General features: G+C 43.1%; 1 pseudogene; it reads left to right on the plus strand.

Moving 5' to 3' along the window:
• Positions 1–14301, plus strand: part of LOC129132401 (F-BAR domain only protein 2-like) — a 194243-nt pseudogene that overhangs the window by 78045 nt on the left and 101897 nt on the right.

A 14301-nucleotide genomic window follows, 5' to 3' on the forward strand; every position in this document is an offset into this window, starting at 1 on the left:
CAGGGGGAAACCCCGGACCAAACACCCCCCAACCCGCCAAAAATGCTGATCTTGAAAACAGGCAGCCGGGCTGCGCCCACAGCCAGCTGTCGGGCCATGCCTCCTTCACGGAAGGACAGGCTGACGCCCTCTTCCCCTGTCCCAGCTCCCCCCCGTAGGGGCAGCCCCGGAACAACCCGAAAAACTCGGGGAGGAAGCCACGCTGGATGCAGGAGGCGCCGCTGCAGCTGCCGCCGGCTCCAGGGCAGCCTCTGACGCAGACACGGAGGACGGAGTCCCCGCAGGGGCGGGCAGCGGGGCCGCCTGGGGAGGCGGCGGGGGTGGCGGGGGCGGCACGGGGTCGGCAGCTTCTTCTGCGCCGGACATCGGCAGCAGAGGCGCAGTCGCAGAAGGCGGCGGGACGGCCGGAGGGAGCGGTGGATCGCTGTTGCCCAGCAACATCGGCGCAGCCGCAGGAAGCGGTGTCTCTGAGGCCTCAGATGCAGGCAGGGAAGCCGGCGGAACCGCGGCTGGAGCGCCCACAGGCTCCCCCGGAGGGGTGGCCACGGGACGGGCCGCGCGGGGAACCACCCGCACCCGCGGGGCGGGTTGGGGCGGCGCTCGCGGTGCTGGGCGGGGCGGTGCCGCCCACTCCCATCCCCCCTGAGAGCAACGGGAGGGGGGAACAAACGGCTCCGTCTGAGCATGCTCCGAAGACGCAGTAAAAAAAACTTCGGCTGCGGGCGAAACTTCGCTCCCCCACTGTGGTTAAGGGAGGCTGGAAAGCAGCAGATCGTCCCCCTCCAAAGGGTCTTCCCCCAGAACTGGGGGGAACGGGGCTTTGCCCTTGCAGTTAGCAATCCAGGGAAAAACAGCTGCTCTCCGTTTCAAGACTAGAAAGAGCAACAAAAAGGTTGGATAAATTGAGGGGCATCCGAACCCACGGCCCAAAAAGAATTGGAAAATGGAGTCCATACACTCCCAGACAAACACATCAAGGGCATATAGCACATTCGTAAAAAACCCAAAGAGCTTTGCCCATCGAAAAAACTCATAGAAATCTGTCTCTGACAGGAAAATTCTGTCCTCTTCACCCCATTTTTGCCAGAGGGCAATAAGTTTCTCCTCTGAAGGGGAGAATGGAACCTCATCCTCTAGGGGAGAAGTCCTCCAGATGAGCAGCCACAAACTGCGAATGGCCTCATCTTCAGGAGGGGAAAAACCAACAGTACCTTGTGACAGTGTCCAGGACTCTCTGGCTATCTGCACGGTGCTGCTGAGCTTTCTGAACATCTTCCTGGAGGCTTTTCAGAAGGTTCTCTTTGTGGTCAGCCTTGCTGAGAACTCTGTCCAAATTCGGATCTTCAGTTCTTCAGCTCCTGGCTAGAATCCACTTCTGTGGTCACTTGGGAAGCAACCATCAATGCCACACATTCAGGGCTCACCCAGTGCAGCAATGCTCCTCTGGTGGTCTCACCAAGTGATGATTGTCCTCCTCAGTCGGGGGTCACCAATTGTGACTGCGGTCACAAGGGTTTTCAGGATGAAGAAGAGACAAGAATGTTGACTCCATGATCAGAAGGCTTGATTTATTATTTTATGATATATGTTACATTAGACTATACTAAAAAGCAATAGAAAGGAAAAGGTTTCTTGAGAAGCTAGCTAAGCTAAGAATAGAAAAGGAATGAATAACAAAGATCTGTGTCTCAGACAGAGCAAGAGCCAGCTCTGCCATGAGTGGTCAAGAAATCCAAACACCCACAAGAGACCAATCACAGGGTCTACCTGTTGCATTCCACAGCAGCAGATAACCATTGTTTACTTTGGTTCTTGAAACTGCAGCTTCTCACAAGGAAAAATCCTAAGAAAGGATTTTTCATGAAAGATGTCTGCGACACATCTGTTTGCCAAATGTCATTAAGTTTTACTCCTTGGGGGTTTGTATCTAACATTTGTGGTAAGGGAAAAGTCTGCTGACATTGTGAACAAGTATTCACTATATCTTGAGCTTGTTGCAAGGTCAAACCAAATTGTTTAGCCAATGCTTGGGCATTTTGATGATAGAAATCATGAGAAAGTTTTGCCTGCCCTAACTTTTGTGGTATAGTGACTTGTCACGGCAAGAGCATCTGCTATTACATTACCTTCCACTTTAGGGCCAGGCAGACTGGTGTGTGATCTAAGGTGCAGAATGTAATATTCATGAGACCTGTGAAATAAAAAGTTATACAAAGTGACTAATAATACAAAAAGATCTTTGTTAGAAACTTCCTTCAGGAATGAATGCTCTGTTCTCTCTATGATTCCTGTAACATAAAGAGAATCACAAACAATATTAATATGTTTCTGTGAAAAGAGATTAAATGCTTCTACCACAGCTGCTAGTTTGACTAACTGGGTAGTTCCAGGTTGGAAAGTTATTGAGTGCTTCCACTGTCCTGTGTCATTTTTCCTCGGGGTCACAACTTTGTGTGTTTTCCCTGATCCATCAGTGAGGACAGTTTTTGCATCAAGGATAGGTGTCTTTGTAAGCGATGTGGTTGGAAGGGAAGTTCCTTAAAAGATTCTAACAATGCATGTCAAGGCACTGAGTGAATAAACTGTCCATTATAGTCCGCAAGAGCAATTTGAAATGACAGTGAATTCCTGAAAAGATTCTCTAATTCTGCTGCAGTAATAGGGAGATGTGCTACTGCCGGATCATATCCTGTCAGGCTCTGACATCAGAGTCGTCCCATCGACAGCAGTCAAATAATCATTTCAAGCTGAATGGTTATAGTTTTTGAAAAGGTGTGTGGCAAGAAAATCCATTTTAATAACCAGAGATTGTGTTCTTGCACATCACATTGGCCAATAAGAGCATAGGGTTGGAAAAATTGCAAAATCAGGAACAGCTGCAAAGGCATATCTGAGTTTTGACATGTGGCAAAGGATTTATTGATTTTATCACTTACAGTCTCTAAAGCCTTTTGGGCAGTTCTTGTCAATTGCCTAAGGAAGAGAGATCTCGGTCCCCTTTTAACAACTGAAATAAAGGAGATAATTCTTCTGTTGTAATTCTCAGCAGAGGATGAATCCAATTAATGGTGCCCAATAACTTTTGCAAGTCATTCAATGTGTGTATGTTGGTTTTTAAAGTTACCAGCTGTGGAGTGACTGTTGTTTTGAGTAGTTTAAAGCCCAAGTATTTCCAAGGAGGTTCTGTTTGAATTTTGTCTGTGGCTATGCACAGATCTCTGCTGGTCAGTGTCATTTTTAAAGCTGCAAGACAATCGCACAATAATGTCATGCTGTTGGAGGCAATTAAAATACTGTTCATATAGTGATACAGCAAAGCAGATGGATATTTTTGCCATATTGGTTGTGTTGCGGAATGGATGCCAAACTGACAAATAGTTGGACTGTTTTTCATACCCTGGGATAGGACAGCCCAGTGGTATCATTCCATGGGGGTTTCATGATTGACAGATGGAAAAGAAAAGGCAAATTTAGGTGCGTCTCCAGGATGTAAAGGAATTGGGAGAAAACAGTGTCTTAAATCAATTATTGCCAATTCCCTATGTTCTGGAATCATTGTGGGATTAGGTATTCCTGGTTGTAATGACCCCATAGGTGACATGGCTGCATTGACTTCCCTGAGATACTGTAAAAGTCTGCACTTTCCTGATTTCCTAGGGATAACGAAAATAGGTGTATTCCATGGGCTGGTGGAAGGGACTATGTGACCCAATTGTAATTGTTCCTGTATAAGGATTCGGCCTTGATGAAGCCGCTCACCTCTTAGGGGCCACTGATTGATCCAGACGGGCTTATCTGTAAGCCAGGTCAGTTTCAAGAGTGGCATTTCATAGGTAGCCCCTATCAAAAATGCACTGTAATGATCAAGACCCATTGAGTCAGTAGATCTGGCCCCCACAAAGTGCTTGGGACTGGGAGTACATACAGCTGCAAGGTGGCAGTCTTGCCTTCTGGTCCAACGATGCATAGTTCTTTGGCTGATCGCCATGGTATCTGTTGTCCACCAACTCCAATGACAATAACCGTAGAGGGTGTCAAGGGCTAGTCAGGAGGACACTCCTGCGCTATGATGGATACATTGTCTCCAGTATCAACCAGTCCTGTAAAAGACTTAGAGTCTATTTGGCAGGTAAGTAATGGCTGTTGTGTTCCAATTACTTTAGACCAAAAGATCTGAGGAACACCTGTGCTTTCAAAGCTCCCATTGTTTTGTTGCTGCTGCAATATTGGCACTGGACAAGAAATTGCTGGCAATGGTATGAGTTGTGCCTAGTGACTCCCCTGAGGCACAGTACAAGGGAGGTTAGGAGCCCAAGCCATAATTTTGATTTCCCCTTTATAATCTGCATCAATAATTCCCAGTAAAATAAACAGTCCAGTTTGAGTGGTAGAAGAACAACCCATTAATAAAGTGTGAGTTTGAAATGGTAGTGGACCAAAACCAGCAGTGGGTAATAGATTAACAGAAGTGTCATTTAAGACTGTGGTAGAGCTGATGGCCAGGTCCAGGCCAGCCCTGCCTGGGGTGTCCCTTGCCATACCTGAATTTGCATTGGAGGTTGGCTGAAGTGGGTCCTGCTGGGTTGAGGGACACCAGCCTGCGCGCCCCTGTTTGAGTTTCCCTGGTTTTGGGGTGGGTTGCCAACCTTGTACTTAGAGTGGCATTGGTTACTCCAATGAAAGCCTTTTTTGCAGCAAGGGCAGGGTTTGTTTGGCTTTTTATTAGTTTTCTGTCCCTTTGGGCATTACTTTCTAACATGCCCTTCGTCTCTGCATGCAAAGCATTTAACAGCTGCTTTATCTGCCTGCAATTGCTGAGCGATTGCTGGAGCAATTAGTTCTGCTCTATATTGTTCTGAGCCGATATTAGCACATGCTTTGATGCAGTCATCAAGTTCAACATCTGTATGGTTGCATATTGGATCTTTTTTACAGTCATTATTAGCATTCTCATAAGCAAGGGATTTTAAAACAGCATTGGCTGCTGCTTGTATTTCAATTTGGTGCCTAATGGCTGATTGCAATCGATCAATAACGGCAATATATGGTTCCTGGAGAGCTTGAAGAATGGCGGCAAAACAAGGCTCTAAATGTTTTGTATCAGGTACCTTTTGTATCACACACAAGGTAATAACTGTGCTTTGTTCCCAAGTCTGCGGTTGTAATTGGAGTTGAGCACAAGCAGTAGCATACATGATGGTACCAGAGAGCTGGGGCGCTGTGATATTAATTTTTGGGTGCTGATTACCATTATTCAATGCCTGGGTTTGAGCCAAATCTATGAATTCTGTTCACCACACAGAGCATTGCCCCCCCCCCCCCTTAAAACTGTTTTAAAGAGAGATTTCCAGTCCACCAGTAACATGGTATGCGAATCAGTTATAGCATCTATTAAATTCACAGTAAAGGAGGAATGTAAGCAGTTTTCCTTCACCAATTTCCTTAGTTCTTTAACCATTTCATATGACAACTTTTCATGATGTGGATTTTGATTTCAATATATAACAGGCATTGCTTGTAAAAATTCAGTATCTCCTTCCTGTAAAGCCCTTCTGTGGCAGCTATGTATAAACCTTTCTGGCTCAGGATCAGTGGGTAAAATGTCCTCATAATTGTGAGAGGAATGAGATGTGGCATAAGAAGGAGGGTACGTAGGTGAGATGGTGGCAGCCACTTTTCGGCATGCTGTCTGTAATATTTCTTCCATGCTAGAAGCGGTGGCTGCCAGGGCACGTACAGGGGTTAGAGGAGGGTATAAATCTGGTTCTTGGTCAGGGTCGACCAGTCTGGGATCAAAAGGATCCTGGCGTTCTGGGTCATCCTCCTCAGAAGGAGAGGATAGTGGTGCATCCAAAAGGACACCATCCACTTCCTTAAATTATTGCAAGGCAGAATAGATTACACGCCAAGTAACAATATCATCAGAGTGAATGTCATGCTGAGTGACCTGACAAGTTTGTAAGCATTCACCAACTTTTTGCCAATTAATAAGCTCATAAAACCATCAGAGGGGTACCAGGGACAATTTTGACGGATCCAGATGAGTAAAAATTTGAGTTTCTGAGGTAGTACTTTAAATCCTTGCTCCCTGGTAATGGGCAGCAAAGTCTTTATGAAGTTTGTGAGATTTGGTTGCACTTTGGCCCATGATAAAAGAAAAAATTACTTCCTGACTGCTCGCTTTGGCTAACCTTGGTCTATAGCTGGTGATGATAGAAGCTCCTCAGTGATTGATCAGGCACAACCAGCTGGTTCAGTTGGGGTGCATCACCGGACTGGATCACCACAGCAGTATTCAGGCTACGTTGGGCACCATTTGTGATGCATGAAAGACGAGACACACTAGCAGAGGTGCAAGGGAATCTTATTTACTCAAAAAGCACATCATGTTTTATACCCCTAAAACAAACTCTATATTTAGCTACAGGCTAAAAGCTTAATCACAGTTCTTCAATAAATCTGTCCTCTTGACATCTTCTATTATCATTTCCAGAGTCACAGGCCAGTAGACCATGAAGACCGTTTGGTTTTAAATTTCTTCACGTTCTAGTAGAAATGGTGTCTTGTTATTGTTCAACCCATTCAACCTGTTCAGAGACATGGGTCAGCTGCCACTGCTGCTGTTCCCTGTGTAACTCTTTCCTGCTAACATCCCTCAAGCAAACATTTGATACCGCAACATTGGGAGTTACATTACAAATAGAAACATTTGAGGTACTTAATTTGTATTTGATTCATGCAGTTAAACCCAGTCAAGTAATTCACAATTCTAATTCACAGCTCAATTATTTTTTTGCTTTCATTGTGGCATCCCTAATTGCAGCACAATTATTTGCTATGTTCTACTACATAAAAACAATCTGAAGCTTGTATCTAAAATCTGTTTATATCAGCTATTTATTTAAAGACTATTACATTCACTAGAAACACTGGAAAATGCTTGCAAGTATGTGGAGGATCATTACCGGGACATCACGCCATGACCAACATGATCAAGTGAAGCCGATTTATTACAAAAAGCAAGCCATATTTATACTATTCTCAATTGTTCACGCCTCAAGCTAATACATGATTGGTTAAATACTTTTTACACATGCATTTTAATATTTTAGTTAATTTTAGTTAGTCTTCCTTCTTCATGTGTCTCGCTGCGGTTTTCTTGTCTGCCTTTGCATCCTGAACTGTCTGCTTTTGAGCGTGTTCTTCTCCTTTCGTGTCCTTCAAGGGCATGGTGACCTTACTCAGTTTCTATGAAGGCTGGATTGTGCATATGTTGCATATGTCCATTGTCCTGCAAAAAAGTCTCAACACAAGTACACCTTTTATAGTGGATGCTCTAGAATAATTTTATTTTCATAATAAAGATAAATCAGTGTACTTATTAGCATGTGTGTTTTGGGAAGTGAAAGTAATTTCTGTATTTGAGGTTTCCACAATCTATTTACTTCAGTTGCTTGTAAATAAATTCTCAATATTTCTGTCTCTCACTTGAAATAGTTGCATAAGGTGCAGTAAGGGGGGAGGGACTTAATGATCTTAGAGGTCTTTTCCAACCTTAACAAATCTATGGTTCTAATGAGGGTTAGTACTGCCCTTTGCAATGACAGTGGACTGCTACCTTGCGTCAACTTGTCACAAATCCTGATTTAGGATCTTGCCAACTATGCCAATTTGTTGTTGATGGGCAATTTAGACTGCTTAAAGACCTGCAGCCTAAGGTATCGGCAAAAGTGGTTTTATTGAAATATGATGCTATAATAGTGTGACTTAACAAAGTTTGATGGCAAGGTTTGCTCTATTACTGTGCTGCACAAAGGATTTAACAGTGATTCAAAACTACCAAGACAGAATCAAAGTTACTGAGGTAAAATCTTAGTGCTCTATATTACAAGATCTGCAGTTGGTAAGATGTCTCGACCTTGAGTAGCAACCTTGAGAGGCATCCCAGCTCAAGGGGAGATCACTGCCATGCAGTCAGCTACTTAGCAGGGAGAGCTCAAAGAAGGCTCACTTACACTGTCATATTTATGGAATAAAGTGGTTGGCTTGTAGTCAAATCTCATAAAATGTGAAAGGTATGTATGAGACTCCTTGTACCACCTGCTATTCATGTGTTAATCACATGATTGGTGTTCCAAGCACATATGCATTGATGCTCACTGGGTCACTCTGCCCCTTTGTAGGTTTTCAGAGAACAGATAGGAACTAGATAAACTCTTGACCTGTCTACAACTCAGGCCATTTATGTCCTTTTGAGCCTGTAACAAACTACTGCTAGTTCAGTTAAGGGGTTGAGTGCATCCAACTCCTTGCTTCCAAGTGTTCAGACAGAACTTCCAAGAGGAACATAGGGTCTAGACCATGTGATGGCCTCGTGTTTGGCCTTGAATACCCTTTGGCCTTCCTGGGCCCTTCCCTCAGGTAGGACTTCTGGTCATTTGGCCACTCAGAAGCTGGATTAGGGCCTCCAGGGATGGGTGTGGAGCATTGCCTCCTCTATGCACAGGGCTGGGATATTGTCTCTAGTGCAGGGGGGGTGGGGGGGCGGAAGTTCACTCTCTCGCCTGGGCAAGGCCCGACCTGCCCCCTCCCCCATACACATGCACCCCAAAATGTCTCGAGACATCAATCTTTCCAGTCTCTCACGTATATTATGGATGAAATTTTGAATCAGAAAACAAATAAGAAGTTTTTCATGTGGTTGTAATAATATTGAAAATTAAATTCTATTTAGACATTGTGCAGTAGTATTTTAGTTTTTTCAGCCTGAGAGAAGGAAAATATTTAATGATTCACTGTACATGTATGATTTTGGACCATTGGCAGAGAAATTGTGGTTTTCAGTTGCCACATAAATTTTTATTTATACCGTTCAGTAGTTTCAGGAAATATTAATAGTTGTTAAAATATCTTAGGGTTTGACCTTCATTTGAGATTAAATTTAACCTAATGTTTATCTTTGTTTTTATTTCTTTCAGGCCCTATTGAATTTCAGGAATGTAACACAGCTAGTGCAGTTGAAGGTGAGTTGTTGTAGCACAGTTATTTACCTAAGAATCCTGTAGATAGGACATGAGGGTGAGGACAAAAGGATAGTCACATGTTAATTTTGATATTCCCATAGACCAAAAAGTTGGGGTTTTTTTAAGAAACAAAATTCCATAGAAATGAGACCTACAATACTTTATGAGGGTAGGTTTAGATTAGCTATGAAGAGGAAATTCTTTGCTGTGAGAATGGTGAGGCGCTGGCACAGGTTGCCCAGGAAAGCTGTGGCTGCCCCATCCCTGGAAATGTTCAAGGCCAGGCAGGATAGGTCTTGGAGCAACCTGGTCTAGCAGAAGGTGTCCCTGCCCATGGCATAGGGTTGGAACTAGGTGATCTTTAAGGCCCTTTCCAACCCAAACCATTCTGGGTTTCCATGATAAGCCTTTTGACTGAAGCAAAGGAGATACATGTTCAGAATCTACTCTTACATTCCATTTGTCGTTGTTTTGAGCGGGATATAACACAGAAAGGAACTAAATTCCCGACTAGCATTTAAAAATAATTTTGAAGCAATTTCTTTCTCTATTAAGCTATAAGATATGGCTGAATTTATAGCTACCTGATTTGTGAGAAATTTTGAGTTATTTCACCCTGAAAATTTCTAAAAGTGAAGAGATTCCTTATGTGCTGTGTAATGTATTTCTGTAAATGGGAATACTGAGGGTTTTTTAATAGCGTGCTCAAATTGTCCATTGCTAAATTATAGAAAACAAATTATTTCCACCATTTTGCTTAAAGGCTTGCAGTAGGTAGTATCTTACATCAAAATAAACCTGAAGACTAGTTGGATTGGATGCTTGCACTTGGTCATTTTGTTTCAAGTTTGGCAGTCTACTTTGATTCAGCAAAAAATGGGGACAGAAGCAAACATGGCAGTAAGTCTGATGGAATATTCAAATTTATTTTTAGTACATTAAATGGACATGAAAGCAAACTTTTTTCTTTACTGAAGCTACATATATCCTGTACTAAAAATAAAGAAGAAAATATAGAGAGAAGGCACATTTCCAGACTCAGTGGTAGCCAGCATTAGAGCTGGCTACAGCACTGGGAAATCATGAACTCGGCATCAGCTGGGAAGCCAAGAGATGTTAAGTTTTACAGGACCAAGATCCTACTTTTTAGGAGAGACAGGGGCTTGCAGGTATCAGGAAAATGCAGGGAAATAAGAACAGGGTAGAACTGCAGTAGCTGAGAGAGACAGGATTCAGTTTCTGACCCAAGTCTATTATCTATTCAGGATTGGCTGGATCAATAGCTCCTGTTGAGCTTCTGTGAGCAGTCCCTTTCCTCAAATCTGGCAGTGCATCCATCTTCCATAAAATAAGTGGCAGTCTAGCATACCCAGCTTGGAGAGTTGGATGTAAAATAAAGATGAGTTTTATAAAGGCTTATGTTATTAATGTGTTGCTTGAACCATATTTTAATTTTTTTAATGAAGCTGATGTGTTTTAACCTCCGTAGGCAACTCAGCCCCACAGAGCCACTCACTCTCCTCTGTTGGGATGGGGAAGAGAATCAGAAGGGTAAAAGTGAGAAACCTCATGGGTTGAGACAAGACAGTTTAGTAGGAAAGCAAAGCTGTGTGTGTAAACAAAGAAAACCAAGGAATTAATTCACTCACTTCCCATGTGCAGGCAGGTGTTCAGCAACCTCTATGGGAGCAGGGCCTTTTCATGCATAGCAATGAGAAGACAAATGCCATCACTCTGAACATCTCCTTTTTCTCCTTCTTCCCCTAGCTTTATTACTGAGCATGTTGCTATAGGATCTGGAATATCCCTGTGGTCAGTTGCAGTCAGCTGTCCGAGCTGTGTTCTCTCCCAACTTCTTGTGTGCCCCCACTGATGGGGTGGGATGAGAAGCAGAAAAGGCCTTAGCTCTGTGTAAGCCCTGTGCAGCAGTAATGAAAACATCCCTGGGTTATCATCACTGTTTCGAGGACAAATACAAAACACAGCCCCATATCAGACACTGTGAATTAAATTAACTCTGTTCCCAGCCCAAACTGGCACATTAACGTGGCCTTAGCTGGGTTTCGGGGTATCCCCAGCAGGCTGCAATGGGGTCTGGATAGCGAAGTCCTGCTCGGCGCAGGCCTGTCTGCCTGTCCGAGTTCCCAAGCAGTTCTTAGCCGCAGGCAACCGTAGCAAGCTTAAGTGATATCAGCTCTTTTAGTGATTATCAGCTCATTGCAATTTCAGCTCTTAGCTTGCTAGGTGCCACAGGCAGGCAGACACAGGGAGAGAGAGGAGAAGCGCTGTATGAGGTTCCACAGCGATGTCTTTATTGAAGTCTGCGAAGGTCTCAGGGACAGCTCTTCTGCCGAGCTGGGCAAAAGTAGCTCTTTATATAATGTACAGGGGTTTTGGAAATTATCCAATAGTAAGGGTCAAAGGAAAGTGACCTTTAGTCTTACAGAGAGATAAGCAAGGGTCCAAAGGCGGAAGAGAGGGGCTTCTAAGGTCCAGTCATCATGACTCGGCATTTCCTATGTTAGGCTGCTGGCCGCCAGGGAGCCCTTGCAGGCTCTGGGCCTGCTACAGCACATTATGCTTCTGAACAACATATTAGAATAATTTTCTCTTATTCTTTTGTTCACTTAGTTTAGCTCCATACCTACCTTCACTGTTGGATTTCTGTATCACTTGTCATTGCAGCATTTAAAAGGTCTTGGCATTGGTATGCACCAGTGTCTGACATTGACATATATACTCATTTATTTGATCTTTTAATTTAAAGTGTTTGTTTCACAGGGATAAAACCATGAAAGAGGAAGCCATTTGGTTTATCAGGGATTATGAAAAAGGAAAAAGACACTGAGTCCATGTAAGTATATTTCCAGCTTGAAACCTTGTCATATATGAAAACTAGCTGATGTGTAACAAAAACATGGTTTTATAACAGAAGTTTAGAGGAGTGCCATGAATATTAAAACATTGCATCTATTTAACATTTTCCTAACTAAGGATCTTAAGGAAACCTACTCGTGTTTCATTCTGTCCTCTGCAGAGATAAGTAGTTATCCCTTGTTCTACATTTCAACATTGTAGATGTGAGAGACAACTGCTCACTTTAAAATTTTTAAAAGGTTTATTAAACCTAAACAAAAATACAACAAAAGGACTAAATAAGGAAAAACTGCAGCGCTGGGAACTGCCTTCATGGCTGCCTACCATATGACTGGTTCATCTTCAAGCTGGATGCTCAGTCTTTTATACTCCTGGGGGTTGCATCAGCCAACCCTGGCCCCTCCCAAAGTCTGTCAGTCAGCTCTTCTTTGTCATTTATTGGTGGAGACTGCTTTCTTGTAACTTGATTGGAGGGTCAGGCATTGTCATGCCTCACCCCTTTAGCAACAAGCTTTTCCATTCCCAGCTGCCCCATGGAAGGAGCACATGTGCATGCCTTCTTTCTACTTGCCCTAGATAACACAGACTGTCTGATGGTAGCAATACGGGGGGGGGTGGGGGGGTGGGAAGGGAACTATGGGGAGAACAGAGGACATCTGAACTACGATAACATAACAATACATCAGTAAAGCTTCTCTTAATATTCACACAGTATTTATCTCTTAATTGCGAGAGCCAATCATCTCATTATCCATCTATAACAATCCCCCCTTTTCTATTTTATAAGTTATTTGGCTTGAGTAATTAACTAATTTTTAATAGTATTTGTTGATGTGGGTGAAGACAGTGGAAAAGGGTTTTAAGTAAAATGATTGGTAGAGTTTGTGAAAAGAGGTCCAGTATGGCTTTTACCCCTACCTACCATGCCTACAGGGTTGCTGCCTGCAGCAGGGTTATTATAATCTTCTTGGTGGCGAGTACAGGGGCTAACCTGGTCTTGCCCTCTGGTTCTCACTATACTTCAGTTTTAAATGAATCATTTTAATGATTTTCACTGTTCCTCCCCTTAACAGATACTTGTAATTTTCATAATAATCTTCATAACCGGCCACGTGGTAGACAACCACAAAGGCAGTTCCCAGCACTGCAATTTTTCCTTATTTAGTCCTTTTGTTGTATTTTTGTTAAGGTTTAACAAACCTTTTAAAATTTTTAAAGTGAGCAGTTGTCTCTCACAGTAGATAATACGATCCTTATGTGTACTTCTCATGAAATACTAGCTCTGTATATGGAAAAAACACTCTTTTTCTGTGTTTGCAGAATTGAAGCATTATTTATTTTTTAGAAAAACTTTTGTGTACTTTGTAGAAAGACAGAAAAAGTTTTGCATTTTTTTTCAGTAAATCATGTGCACGTTGATTTCTGAAAGACCATCACTCTAACTCACGATTGATGTCCCACCATGACAAGTTGACCCTGGTTGGATGCCAGGTGCCCACCAAAGCTGCTCTTACACTCCCCTCCTCAGCTAGACTGGGGAGAGAAAATATAATGAAAGGTTCATGAGTTGAGATAAGGACAGGGACAATCACCAATTGCCATAACAGGCAAAACAAACTTGATTTGGAGAAATTAATTGAATTTATTACCAATCTAATCAGAGTAGGATGATGAGGATAAACCAAATTGCAAAATACCTTCTCCTCATCCCTCCCTTCTTTCCAAGCTCAACTTCACTCATGATTTTTTCTACCTCCTCCCCACAGGGGAAAAGGGAAGGGGGTCTGTACTAGTTTGAAAGCAAAGTAGCAGGAAATTCCAAGTCAGAAGTAAAATTTAATAGGAAAATTTACAATAAAGGCAATAATACAGAAACACTGGCTTAAACTTAAAGAGTCAGAATACAACCTGTCGCCCTATTGGTCAGGTGGTGGTAGCAGTCCAATTAAATGGTGGCTACAGTCCAATTGGCATGATCGATGTGGTTTTGTTGAAGCGGTGATCCTGTAGAAAGGTCTGGTCTTTCTCTGGAGGCCCAGTGGTAGTTATCGAGCTCTTGTCCTCTGGAAATCCAGTGAGTAGTGCCCCCATAGTGTTCCAAGCCTCAGATTATATACAGGTTGGAATATTTGGTTCCTCGCCCTGGGCGGAGCATTTCACAATGGGATAATGTAAGTCATGCTGGGATAACTTGATGGCTCATTAGCAGAGATGGCCACCTCAGTCGCAGATGTTTCCCTGGAGGATGTTATCAGGGCCGAGTCATGGAGAAGATAAAGGGCACTAGCCCTCCTATCTCAACTGCTTACGTATATGGTAATAGAATACATACTTCTGGTTACATCTTCTATTGTAACCAAAGACAGGGTTGCAGTCAGTTCATAGAATCATAGAATATCCT

Source organism: Agelaius phoeniceus, chromosome W (genome assembly GCF_051311805.1).
Source record: "Agelaius phoeniceus isolate bAgePho1 chromosome W, bAgePho1.hap1, whole genome shotgun sequence".
NCBI classification, from domain to species: Eukaryota; Metazoa; Chordata; class Aves; order Passeriformes; family Icteridae; genus Agelaius; species Agelaius phoeniceus.